Genomic DNA, 14,274 nt, shown 5'->3' on the forward strand with positions numbered 1-14,274 from the left:
GTTAGACACGGTGAATGTATGCATGCATTTTATCTTTCTAGTTGTGTCTGACTTTCAAAGATGTACTCTGCTCACTATCATTCCCATCCAATATATTTTTAGTACACACATGCCTGGGGAAACCCCTTATCACCCAGTAACTCTCCCTCTGACCATATTCTCCTCCTTCCTCAGGCTGTTGATATCTGTGTCCTGTTGATGGACTTTATGCCACCAGGCATAGAGAAAATGGCTCACCAACTCAGATCATCAAACTTTTGTCTTTGGAGGCTACAAAAGACAATGCTCAATCGGCGCTTGATTCAGCCCATTTGCCACTCAGCCGAACAAACTAATCCTTTAGTTAATCGTATTTTCATATTTTGTGTGTATTTCTTATAAACTGGCAGGTTAATGGGGGACTGTTCTGAGATGCAAACAGTTTCATTGCGCTTAATATCTGTGTTTAGTATCAGTTATTACGTATGAAAAGATTAGCTGTGTAATTTTCCACTCTATTATGATATTGTTTTGTAACTCTCTTAAACGTTAATGCCCTCTGTAGCCCAAAGGCCAAGGGGCCATTTGAATTTACGCTGTCTGCCAGTGATACACAGTTGTCATCATGGAAAGGACTTAGGTGCCATCAAATTGTATTTGTCACATGCTTCGTAAACGACAGGTGTGGACTAGCAGTGAAATGCTAACTTCCGGGCTCTTGCCAACAATGCAGAGAGTACTGGTAGGCTTTGGCTCAATGGAATAGCAGTGTAAAGGCTAGATTCCAACCAATATGGGAATTGTGGTTTTGATATTGATACCGGTTTAAGGGGGCCAAAAGTCACCACCTTTCTTCTTCCTTTGTTATTGTTGTGATCGCCATGATTGGCTGTCACGTCCTGACCAGCAGAGGGAGTAATTGTATTAGTTTTGGTCAGGATGTGGCAGAGGGTTTGTGTTTTTGAATGTATTTCTACGTTCTGTCTAGTTTAGTTTTCTATGTTTAGGTTTGGGTGTTGGACTCTCAATTGGAGGCAGGTGTTTCTAGTTGCCTCTGATTGAGAGTCCTATAATTAGGTGTGTGTTTGGTTTGGGTTTGGTGGGTAGTTGTTTTTGCATGGATTTTAGTATAGCCTGCAAGACTGTTGTACTGTCGTGTTGCTTTGTTTTTTTCGTGTTCTCTAACAAATAACAATGATGAGCACGCAACCCGCTGCGCCTTGGTCCATTCCTGACGACAGATGTGACATTGGCATCATCCGTGGGAGAGGCAATGGGTTGTTCCTGCTCCATCTCTGCCTCAGCGTCCAAAGCACTCTTAGAGGGTTTGTTTATTTACAGATTCGTTTTTTTTTTTGTCATTTCTTACATTATTAGCCCAGAATGTTTTTGTGTTATTACATACAGCCGGAAATAACTTTTGGATATCAGAGCGGCGGTAAATCACCAGTATTACGACCAGGAATAAAACATTCCCAAATTGGACCCTTTTTTTCGTACCCCCCAGGGCAATTGAACTTATCCCAGAGGTTGCTCCAAGACGCCACTGGTGGAGAAGAGATATTCGGAGTGGACTTCTAGTCCAACTCAGGAAGCGTGCACACCATCTACCGCTTCTGAGTATATTACGCGCTAATGTTCCGTTTCTGGACAATAAAGTAGACGAGCTCGGCGAGGATCTCCTTCCAGAGAGACATTAGGGACTGTAGCATACTCTGTTTCACAGAATCATGGCTCTCTCCGGATATACTGTCCCTGTTCATACAACCAGCTGGCTTCTCAGTATATCGCGCAGAGAGGAATAAAGAACTATCCAGGAAGAAGAAACGTGGTGGTGTATGTTTTCTGATTAAGTACTCATGGTGTGATTATGGTAACGTACAGAAACTCTAGTCCTTTTGTTCACCTGACCTAGAATACCTCACAATCAAATGCAGACCGTATTACCTCAAAGACAATTATCTTTGGTTATAGTCACAGCCGTGTATATTCCTCCTCAAGCCGATACCACGACGGCACTCAAGGAACTACACTGGACTTTGACGTCTTGCTCCCGGATAAGCTGAATACCTTTTTCGCCCACTTTGAGGATAACACAGTGCCACTGACGCGTCCCGCTCCCAAGGACTGTGGACTCTCATTCTCCATAACCGACGTGAGTAAGACATTTAACCTGTTGGGGCTAGGGGGCAGTATTTTCACGGCTGGATAAAAACATGTACCCGATTTAATCTGGTTACTAATCCTACCCAGTAACTAGAATATGCATATACTTATTATATATGGATAGAAAACACCCTAAAGTTTCTAAAACTGTTTGAATGGTGTCTGTGAGTATAACAGAACTCATTTGGCAGGCAAAACCCTGAGACATTTTCTGACAGGAAGTGGATACCTGATGTGTTGAATTACCTTTAAGCCTATGCCATTGAAACACACAGGGGCTGATTAATGTTTTGGCACTTCCTATTGCTTCCACTAGATGTCACCAGCCTTTACAAAGTGTTTTGAATCTTCTACTATGAGATCTGACCGAACAAGAGCCTTGGAACGGTGATGGCCGATTAGACTCTGGCGCGCGAGGTCATGTTGGGTACCCTCGTTCCAAAACGTTTTAAAAGAGAATGCATTCGTCCACCTTGAATATTATTCATGTTCTGGTTAAAAAAGGCCCTAATGATTTATGCTATACAACGTTTGACATGTTTGAACGAACGTAAATATATTTTTTCCCCTCGTTCATGACGAGAAGTCCGGCTGGCTTAGATCATGTGCTAACAACACGGATCTTTTTGGATATAAATGATGAGCTTTTTTGAACAAAACTACATTCGTTATGGACCTGTGATACCTGGAAGTGACATCTGATGAAGGGAATCAAAGGTAATGGATTATTTACATCGTATTTTCGATTTTAGATCTCTCTAACATGGCCGTTTGTCTGTATAGCAAAGCATATTTTTCTGGGCGCAGTGCTCAGATTATTGCAAAGTGTGATTTCCCAGTAAGGTTATTTTTAAATCTGGCAAGTTGATTGCGTTCAAGATATGTAAATCTATAATTCTTTAAATGACAATATAATATTTTACCAATGTTTTCTAATTTTAATTATTTAATTTGTGGTGCTGACTTGACTGCTGGTTATTGGAGGGAAACGATTTCCTCAACATCAATGTGATAGTAAAACGCTGTTTTTGGATATAAATATGAACTTGATAGAACTAAAAATGCATGCATTGTCTAACATAATGTCCTAGGAGTGTCATCTGATGGAGATTGTAAAAGGTTAGTGCATCATTTTAGCTGGTTTTATGGTTTTGGTGACCCTGTCTTTGAATTGACAAAACATTACACACAGCTATTGTCAATGTACTCTCCTAACATAATCTAACTTTATGCTTTCGCCGTAAAACCTTTTTGAAATCGGACAACGTGGTTAGATTAACGAGATGTTTATCTTTCAAAGGGTGTAAGATAGTTGTATGTTTGAAAAATTTGAATTTTGACATTTATTTGGTTTCAAATTTGCCGCTCTTGAAATGCACCTGCTGTTGATAGGGTGCACCACGGGTGGCACGCTAGCGTCCCACATAGCCCCAAGAGGTGAAGTGTGTAAACTCTTGTAAGGCTACCGGCCCAGGCGGCATCACCAGCCATGTCCTCATAGCATGGATACCAGCTGGCTGGAGTGTTTACAGATATTCAATATCTCCCTATCCCAGTATGCTGTCCCCACTTGCTTCAAGATGTCCACCAATGTTCCTGTACCCAAGAAAGCAAAGATAACTTAAATAAATGACTATCGCCACGTAGCACTCACTTCTGTCATAATGAAGTACTTTGAGAGGCTGATTAAGGATCATATCACCTCTACCTTACACCCTAGACCCCTTTTTGCATACCGCCAAAATAGATCCGGAGACAATGCAATCACCATCGCACTGCACACTGCCCTATCCCATCTGGACAAGAGGAATACCTATGTAAGAATGCTGTTCATTGACTATAGCTCAGCTGTCAACACCATAGTACCCTCCAAGCTCATCATTAAGCTCTGGGCCCTGGGTCTGAACTCCGCCCTGTGCAACTGGGTCCTGGACTTCCTGACGGGCCGCCCCCAGGTGGTGAAGGTAGGAAACAACACCTCCACTTCACTGATCCTCAACACAGGGGCCACACAAAGGTGCGTGCTCAGCCCCCTCCTGTAATCCCTGTTCACCAATGACTGCATGACTACGTAAGCCTCCAACTCATCATTGATGACCAACAATGATGAGACAGCCTACAGGGAGGAGGTGAGAGCCCTGGTGGAGTGGTGCCAGGAAAATAACCTCTCCCTCAACGTCAACAAAATGAAGGAGCTGATCGTGGACTTCTGGAAACAGCAGAGGGAGCACGCCTCTATCCACATCGACGGGACCACAGTGGAGAAGGTGGAAAGCTTTAAGTTCCTGGGCATACACATCACTGACAATCTGAAATTATCCACCCACAGCCAGTGTGGTGAAGAAGGCGCTACAGCTCCTCTTCAACCTCAGGAGGCTGAAGAAATGTGGCTTTGCCCCTAAGACCCTCACAAACTTTTACAGATGCACAATTGTGAGCATCCTGTTGGGCTGTATCACTACCTGGTATGGCAACTTCACCACTGCAGGGCTCTCCAGAGGGTGGTGCGGTCTGCCCAACCCATCACTCTGGGCACACTGCCTGCCCTCCAGGATACCTACAGCATCTGATGTCACAGGAAGGCCAAAAATATAATCAAGGACATCAACCACCCTAGCCACGGCCTGTTCAGCCAACTACCATCCAGAAGGCGAGGTCTCTACATGTGCATCAAAGCTGGGACTGAGAGACTGAAAAACAGCTTCTATCTCAAGGCCATCACACTGTTAAATAGCCATCACTAGCCGGCCACCACCCGATTACTCAACCCTGCACCTTAGAGGCTGCTCAACAATCTTGTTGAGAATCTTCTCTGACGATTCTCAAAACACAATACAAAGAAATGTCGACAAAAATCCCCTGCTCAGGGCTTCTATTGACAACAATTATCTGTCGAAGTCAATAGGCTGGGGGAGGTTTTGAGATGAGGAAGGGGGTTTTGGTTGTGCAGGGTTGTGCTTAGAGACAGTAAACGTATTGTTGTGAATGAGAACGATTGAAAGGTGCCATTTCTCCTCAATCCCCCATACACAACAATACCTGCCCTCCTAACACTTTTCATACCTTCTGCAGCCCCCCAGCCCACTCTGGTAATTAGGGAGGGAGGGAGAGGTCATGAACAGATTTTTCAGCATGTTTTAAAAAAATAGATTAAGAGTTAGACAAACTTTGATTTTTTTGGCAGGGACATATGCAGGATGCTACCCTAAACAACATAACCTTCACTCCAAATCAAAACTCCAAACCTACAACCTTATTTTTGACGGAATTACCTGGAATGCTTCCTACACCCAAGGATTATTATTTCCAAGCTGTACAGCAAATGCTCTGGCAAACAAACAGAAACCCGAAAACACCATCCAACCTGGAACTGAATGAGTAATGCTTAGTATGAAGGTATTTTTTACTTTAAAACGCCAAGAAGAAAAATACATCACATTGATATTTTTACAGTTTTATCTCAATCTCTTCATTCAAAGACTCAATCATGGAAACTCTTACTGACAGTTGTGGCTGCTTTGCGTGATGTATTGTTGTCTCTACCTTCTTGCCCTTTTTGCTGTTGTCTGTGCCCAGTAATGTTTGTACAATTTTTTTGTGCTGCTACCATGTTGTGTTGGTACAATGTTGTTGTCATGTTGTGTTGTTACCATGCTGTGTTGTCATGTGTTGCTGCCTTGCTATGTTGTTGTCTTAAGTCTCTCTTAATGTTGTGTTGTCTCTCTTGTCGTGATGTGTGTTTTGTCCTATTTTACATTTTATTTATTTATTTTTATCCCAGCCCCCGTCCCTGTAGGAGGCCTTTTGGTAGGCCTTCATTGTCAATAAGAATTTGTTCGTAACTGATTTGCCTAGTTAAATAAAGGTTAAATAAATCAAATTCCCTTTGATGACTGACCTTCTCTCAAAAGCAGCTCCCAATGTCACTCAATGTCCCTAAACAATACACTAGTCTGTCTTTAAACACTTAGGTCCCAATCTTAGGTTCTTTACCAACAAAGGCATTTTTCCCTACGTCCCTTCTATAAAAAGTGTCAAATGGTAACACCACAACCATGTCTTTACAGGAGTCGTGCAGTACCAGCAAATATTCTACAAGAGGTCTACGAGCCCTACATCACTTCCGGCAGTCTTATCCAGCTGGCCATACACCGCAGTTAGGACAAGACTATTCGCCACAAGCACAAAGAGTCTCAGCTTCCACAGTCCACCATGTCAAACACCATTGCAAGTGTACCAAAGTCGGATGAAGGACTATGGTTGCGTTTACACAGGCAGCCAAATTGGGTTCTTTTTTTCACTGATTGGTCTTTTCACTAATCAAATCAGTTATGAAAAATATCGGATGTGATTGGTTAAAAGACCAATTAGTGGAAAACATATCAGAATTGGGCTGCCTGTGTAAACGCAGCCAGTGTGGCTCAGCATAAGACCATGTAGAACATGTCTCAAACTCATTCCACGGAGGACCGAGCATCTGCGGGTTTTTGCTCTTCCCTTGTACTTGATTGATTAATTAAGGTCACTAATTAGTAAGGAACTCCCCTCACCTGGTTGTCTAGGTCTTAAATGAAAGGAAAAAACAAAAACCAGCAGGCACTATGCCCTATATGGGATGAGTATGACACCCCTGATGTAGAACCGCCATAACATGAATATGGATATTTACTATCAATCTTCACAAGTTGTCTGCCTTTATAGATCCATAGAATATATTTATATAAGCTGTACAGGGCTCTGTAGCATCAAAGAGATGTTAGATATTCAGATACAGTATATCCAAAGAATGTTTATTTGTCAAAATCTAAAATACAGGAGAGCGTACACTATTTAATGCTAACTCAGAAAGAGAACTGGTTATTCAACCAAAATTTTATATGGTTAAAATAACACCAAAAAAAGAAAGTATGAACAGTGTAGTACAGTTTAGTGGGTCTGAGTGTGCCTCGGGTGTAGTAAAGTGCAGAGAACTGTAGCTACAGATTGTAACACCAGATAATGTGATTGATATTTTTGGTATCCATTACTGGGAGCTCCAGGATAGGTACTGTTTGGTGTTGCACAGAGAATTTGAGATCAACATTGCCAATATTGTCTTCGTCCCTGATTTGTGGAAACAGGAGACTCGTAAAATGTGCATGTCCAGTTGCAGGGGTCAGTTTGAATTTAGAAAATGCTCCATTATTAAAATAAATGTTTTTGCTCCATGAAGTAATCCAACAAAGGTTACGCCGCCATCTTGTCTATTTCATGTCTTATCTCATGGATCAAGCAAAATGGTTGTCCACATCAAAGTGTTGCATGTCATGATGACAGACACAATGATGACATAATAAGTTATACTCTATTGTATAGTTTGAACAACAGTTGAACAGTGCCAGCATGACATTACTTTAGGTTTAGAATAGTTGAACATGCATACATGTGCACAGACACAGAAATTACATTTAGAACAATATCTAGAAAAAATATGTCTTAACCCTCAACCTTTGAACAGTGACCAGACTGAACAAATGTGCCCAGGTATGTAGGCAGACAGTTTCTAGGTAAAGCCATATCTATCAGGCATGCTTAGGCTAATATTTTAGAGTAAAACCAGTTCATCAGTTTGAGAATTGCGACAGTACATTTATACATTATTGTTTGTTCTCACTGTTAGCTAGTAAACTTAGCTAGCTAGATGGATAGCCAATAACTGTTATTTTCATCTGTTTGGAATCCTATCTTCTGTCATGCCTACAATTTTGCGAGATACATAGCTAAACTCAGCAAAAAAAGAAACTTCTGTTTTTCAGGACCCTGTCTTTCAGAGATATTTCGTAAAATCCAAATAACTTCACAGATCTTCATTGTAAAGGGTTTAAACACCGTTTCTCATGCTTGTTCAATGAACCATAATCAATTAATGAACATGCACCTGTGGAACAGTGGTTAAGACCCTAACAGCTTACAGACGGTAGGCAATTAAGGTCACAGTTATGAAAACTTAGTACTGACTGAAAAACACCTAAAGAAAGATAACCAGGGTCCCTGCTCATCTGCGTGAACGTGCCTTAGGCATGCTGCAAGGAGGCAGGAGGACTGAAGATGTGGCCAGGGCAATAAATTGCAATGTCTGTACTGTGAGACGCCTAAGACAGCGCTACAGGGAGTCAGGAAGGACAGCTGATCATCCTCGCAGCGGCAGACCATGTGTAACAACACCTGCACAGGATCAGTACATCCGAACATCACACCTAAGGGACAGGTACAGGATGGCAACAACAACTGACCGAGTTACACCAGGAATGCACAATCCCTCCATCAGTGCTCAGACTGTCCACAATAGGCTGAGAGAGGCTGGACTGAGGGCTTGTAGGCCTGTTGTAAGGAAGGTCCTCACCAGACATCACCTGCAACAACGTCGCCTATGGGCACAAACCCACCATCGCTGGACCAGACAGGACTGGAAAAAAGTGCTCTTCACTGACGAGTCGCGCTTTTGTCTTACCAGGGGTGATGGTCGGATTTGCATTTATCGTCGAAGGAATGGGGCGGTGTGTCACAGCATCATCGGACTGAGCTTGTTGTCATTGCAGGCAATCTCAACGCTGTGTGTTACAGGGAAGATATCCTCCTCCCTCATGTGGTACCCTTGCTGCAGGGTTATCCTGACATGACCCTCCAGCATGACAATGCCACCAGCCATATTGCTCGTTCTGTGCATGATTTCCTGCAAGACAGGAATGTCAGTGTTCTGCCATGGCCAGCGAAGAGCACGGATCTCAATCCCATTCAGCACGTCTGGGACCTTTTAGATTGCAGGGTGAGGGCTAGGGCCATGCCCCCCAGAAATGTCCGGGAACTTGTAGGTGCCTTGGTGGAAGAGTGGGGTAACATCTCAAAGCAAGAACTGGCAAATCTGGTGCAGTCCATGAGGAGGAGATGCACTGCAGTACTTAATGCAGCTGGTGGCCACACCAGATATTGACTGTTACTTTTGATTTTGACCCCCCCCCCCTTTGTTCAGGGACACATTATTCAATTTTTGTTAGTCACATGTCTGTGGAACTTGTCCAGTTTATGTCCAGCTGTTGAATCTTGTTATGTTCATACAAATATTTACACATGTTAAGTTTGCTGAAAAAAAACGCAGTTGACAGTGAGAGGACATTTCTTTTTTTGCTGAGTTTAGTTTCAGTTCCCCAAATGGGCTCACTTATAGGCCTACATTTGCGTGCAGGCCAGGTAGACTATTCCTACTTCTATATGTGTAATCAGGTGCATGTCCTTACTCAAGATTGACAGGAGCTCTGCAAACAAAAGACAATTAATAAATTGACAAGTCATAAATGGAATGAAATAAACCAAAACGTTTTCTCACAAGCGTAGCCTAGGTCGTGCGCTCTGCAAACAACGTGTCCACTCCTACAATGACAACTATAAGACTGTAAGTTAACAGAAATTACTGTAACCAAACAGGCATTGTAGATTAGAAATTATGGGAATTAACGGTAAATGTACTACTGGTGATGCTGGTGTGACAACCCTGCGGCCTCCACAATGGATTAGTCCACTCAGAAAGTCGAGAATCAGACATGTCTCGCGTGCCATATATATATTTTTTTTATATATTTGCCACTGCTCGACTCAAACAAATCTCGGTAGACCACTAGTTTATTGACCAAACAATCAACCAGTCGACTAAATGGGGTGAGCCCTACTTGATATTATAACCGTCATATCGAAATAAACTTGGAGCCACGCGATGTTATGGTGTGTGGTCCTCCGACTATAACTCAGGAAACTATGCAGTTTATTAGGCTACTGATGAAATAAGTTATGATGAATTTAACAGTGTGGTGAAGGTGCACAGTGATCTTGATGCACCTTTCCAATAAATATTGAGTGTCTTATTCTGGTGACATGATGATTGATGCTTGACTGCCGTTTTAACAAATACAAATATTCTCGCTCTTACACATAATAATCTCATCATGTAGACTACCCTACCCGCATAGCCAAACCACACTGTATATTCTCTTTTTCATCGGTGGCAGGCGGTGCCGTTTACGATAAAGGAGGACAATAATTTTTGTATGAGCATGGCCTTATTTCTATTACAGAATATCGGATGACTGTCATTCATATTCCATTTACCCAGCTCAAAGTAACATCAATAGGTTTAGGTTACTACTTGACACTAAAATGTTCCCTACACCCATCATGAGGTTTCTACGACCTAGCCCATGAATGAAAGTCTACAATGTAGCTGCATAGGTCAAGAGAAATTTGAGCAATGAAGATGACAGACATTGACGTTGATACCGCCTTGCACACTCTTGTCTGCATCTAGTTAGTCTAGGGTGTAATCATTAGTCCCACTGTTGCAAACAAGTTTCTATTGGACAAATTCAGGTATGTTTAGGCCCGTTTTGTTCTGTTTGCTTCCGTTTAATCAATTATTTGGTGACGTGAATATATTTTTAGTACAAAAATAACTTTTGAATGTTTCTCTATTTAATTTTTTTTTATGACATTCACTTCCTCCTCAGTGAAGTCTATACAATAACTCTAAGAATTTAGCCGCTGTTAGCTCAGGTGACACCATAGGCCTCTCTCTGTTCTAAACAGTATTACATTTCTCCGATGTGCTCACCAGCTGTTAGGTCGCAAACCTATTTTTTCTTCTATCAGCACAACCTGTAATTAAAAATGGTTTACATTTTGTTTTGTATAGCTGCCTAAATGTTAGTTTTGATTTATGGACAATATTCCTTTGATGCGTTGGATTTATCAAGATAAAATTCCAATGTGATGTGACTCTTTCCTTTGCCGTTTGAACTGCACTTATCAGAAATTTTGATAGTTTAAATATGGAAATGTCATTAGAACACCTGCAAATGGAACACCTTAATTTATCATAATGCATATACATTTATCCTTCACACAGTTTTGTGGAACAGTTACATTTCAATATCAGCACGGATGGATATGTTGAAATCATGCACGGTCACACTAGCTAGAACACACAAAATGGCAATAAATACATCACTCACACCAGTATCTACAGCTGGAGTTGTGTGAATTAATTAATTTCTCTCTGTCTGTCCTGTATGTTTGCAATGCATCAGTTCAGCCATTTACAGTGAGGGAAAAAAGTATTTGATCCCCTGCTGATTTTGTATGTTTGCCTACTGACAAATAAATGTTCAGTCTATAATTTTAATGGTAGGTTTATTTGAACAGTGAGAGACAGAATAACAACAGAAAAACACATGTCAAAATGTTATAAAATGATTTGCATTTTAATGAGGGAAATAAGTATTTGACCCCTCTGCAAAACATGACTTAGTACTTGGTGGCAAAACCCTTGTTGGCAATCACAGAGGTCAGACGTTTCTTGTAGTTGGCCACCGGGTTTGCACACATCTCAGGAAGGATTTTGTCCCACTCTTCTTTGCAGATCTTCTCCAAGTCATTAAGGTTTCGAGGCTGACGTTTGGCAACTCAAACCTTCAGCTCCCTCCACAGATTTTCTATGGGATTAAGGTCTGGAGACTGGCTAGGCCACTCAAGGACCTTAATGTGCTTCTTCTTGAGCCACTCCTTTGTTGCCTTGGCCGTGTGTTTTGGGTCATTGTCATGCTGGAATACCCATCCACGACTCATTTTCAATGCCCTGGCTGAGGGAAGGAGGTTCTCACCCAAGATTTGACGGTACATTTGCCTGTTCATCGTCACTTTGATGCGGTGAAGTTGTCCTGTCCCCTTAGCAGAAAAACACCCCCAAAGCATAATGTTTCCACCTCCATGTTTGACGGTGGGGATGGTGTTCTTGGGGTCATAGGCAGCAGTCCTCCTCCTCCAAACACGGCGAGTTGAGTTGATGCCAAAGAGCTCCATTTTGGTCTCATCTGACCACAACACTTTCACCCTGTTGTCCTCTGAATCATTCAGATGTTCATTGGCAAACTTCAAACGGGCATGTATATGTGCTTTCTTGAGCAGGGGGACCTTGCGGGCGCTGCAGGATTTCAGTCCTTCACAGCGTAGTGTGTTACCAAATGTTTTCTTGGTGACTATGGTCCCAGCTGCGTTGAGATCATTGACAAGATCCTCTCGTGTAGTTCTGGGCTAATTCCTCACCGTTCTCATGATAATTGCAACTCCACGAGGTGAGATCGTGCATGGAGCCCCAGGCCAAGGGAGATTGACAGTTCTTTTGTGTTTCTTCCATTTGCGAATAATCGCACCAACTGTTGTCACCTTCTCACCAAGCTGCTTGGCGATGGTCTTGTAGCCCATTCCAGCCTTGTGTAGGTCTACAATCTTGTCCCTGACATCCTTGGAGAGCTCTTTGGTCTTGGTCATGGTGGAGAGTTTGGAATCTGATTGATTGATTGCTTCGGTGGACAGGTGACTTTTATACAGGTAACAAACTGAGATTAGGAGCACTCCCTTTAAGAGTGTGCTCCTAATCTCAGCTCGTTACCTGTATAAAAGACACCTGGGAGACAGAAATCTTTCTGATTGAGAGGGGGTCAAATACTTATTTCCCTCATTAAAATGCAAATCAATTTATACAATTTTTGATATGCGTTTTTCTGGATTTTTTTGTTGTTATTATGTCTCTCACTGTTCAAATAAACCTACCATTAAAATTATAGACTGATCATTTCTTTGTCAGTGGGCAAACGTACAAAATCAGCAGGTGATCAAGTACTTTTTCCCTCACTGTACCACTACTTTCTGCAATGCTACACATTCCTTTGTCTCATGCCCTTCTGCACACTTCTCACAGCTAGGAACCTCCCTCCTACACACTGCTACCACATGCCCATAAGCTTGACACCTGTAACAACGTAATGTATTCGGCACAAAAGCTCGTACAGGATAACTTATATAACCAAACATGCCTTTGTCAGGCAAAGACTCAACATCAAAACTCAAAAGAACAGACAATGACTCTTCTGTTTCACCACTCTCGCCACCCTGTCTGCGTTGCACCAAACGACGGTCATCACAAACACCGGGAATCTTCCCCTTCAGTTGGTCAACTTTTACATTTTTACTGCTACCCCAGTAATCACTCGTTTCAACGGCACCCTTTTCTTGAGAGCGAAACTGTTCACATTTCTTGCCCCTGTTTGTTTAATGCCGAGCGCCTTCTCCCTCTGACCAGCAGAAACACAAACAATTATCACAAGACCACTTCTGGTTACCCTCACTGATTCCACAGTATCCAACTCTGTTTTCACCAACCCTGACACAACAAATGGATCAGCTAAAAGGCAAGGATCCACTTTTTCCCAAAATGTCAGTCCTACTGTCACAGACTCATCTTTATCCTGACCCTCGGTGCAAGCCTCGGGCTCCGAGAACTTCACCACACCTACCAACACCAATACTTTGCCCTCATTCACTTCCATTTCCCCTCCTGTCTTGAAATCACTCTGCTGACACTTTCTACCATTCTTCTTTAACGAACCATCTACCTTTTTTCTGCCATTTTTAACTGACTCAAGCTCACTGTCTCCCTCCCTCTCACTCTTAGACCTCCTCTGCCTCTCTTTTTCCCTCCATTCCTCCTCCGTATTCCAAGTATACGTCTCCTAAATGATAATACTGCACTTCTCCTGACGTACATCTTGTTCTTGCTTTCTCAAGGGATGCCATTTAACCGGCTGTCACAATCTCCGTACAATCAGCACGAACCGCTTGGGATGTATCGCTCAACAGTGCCTTCCACTTATAAAGCAACTGCTTCGTCTTGATGTTATTCTTTATTAACCTCTTGGGGCTAGGTGGGACGCTAGCGTGCCACCCGTGGTGCACTCCATCAACAGCAGGTGCATTTCAAGAGCGGCAAATTTGAATCCAAATAAATGTCAAAATTCAAATTTTTCAAAAATACAACTATGTTACACCATTTGAAAGATAAACATCTCCTTAATCTAACCACGTTTTACGATTTCAAAAAGGTTTTACGGCGAAAGCATAAATTTAGAGTATGTTAGGACAGTACATTTACAAGAGTTGTGTGTAATGTTTTGTCAAGTCAAAGACAGGGTCACCAAAACCATAAAACCAGCTAAAATGATACACTAACCTTTTACAATCTCCATCAGATGACACTCCTAGGACATT

Source organism: Salmo salar, chromosome 07, assembly GCF_965601325.2.
Source record: "Salmo salar chromosome 07, fSalSal1, whole genome shotgun sequence".
Lineage (NCBI taxonomy): Eukaryota > Metazoa > Chordata > Actinopteri > Salmoniformes > Salmonidae > Salmo > Salmo salar.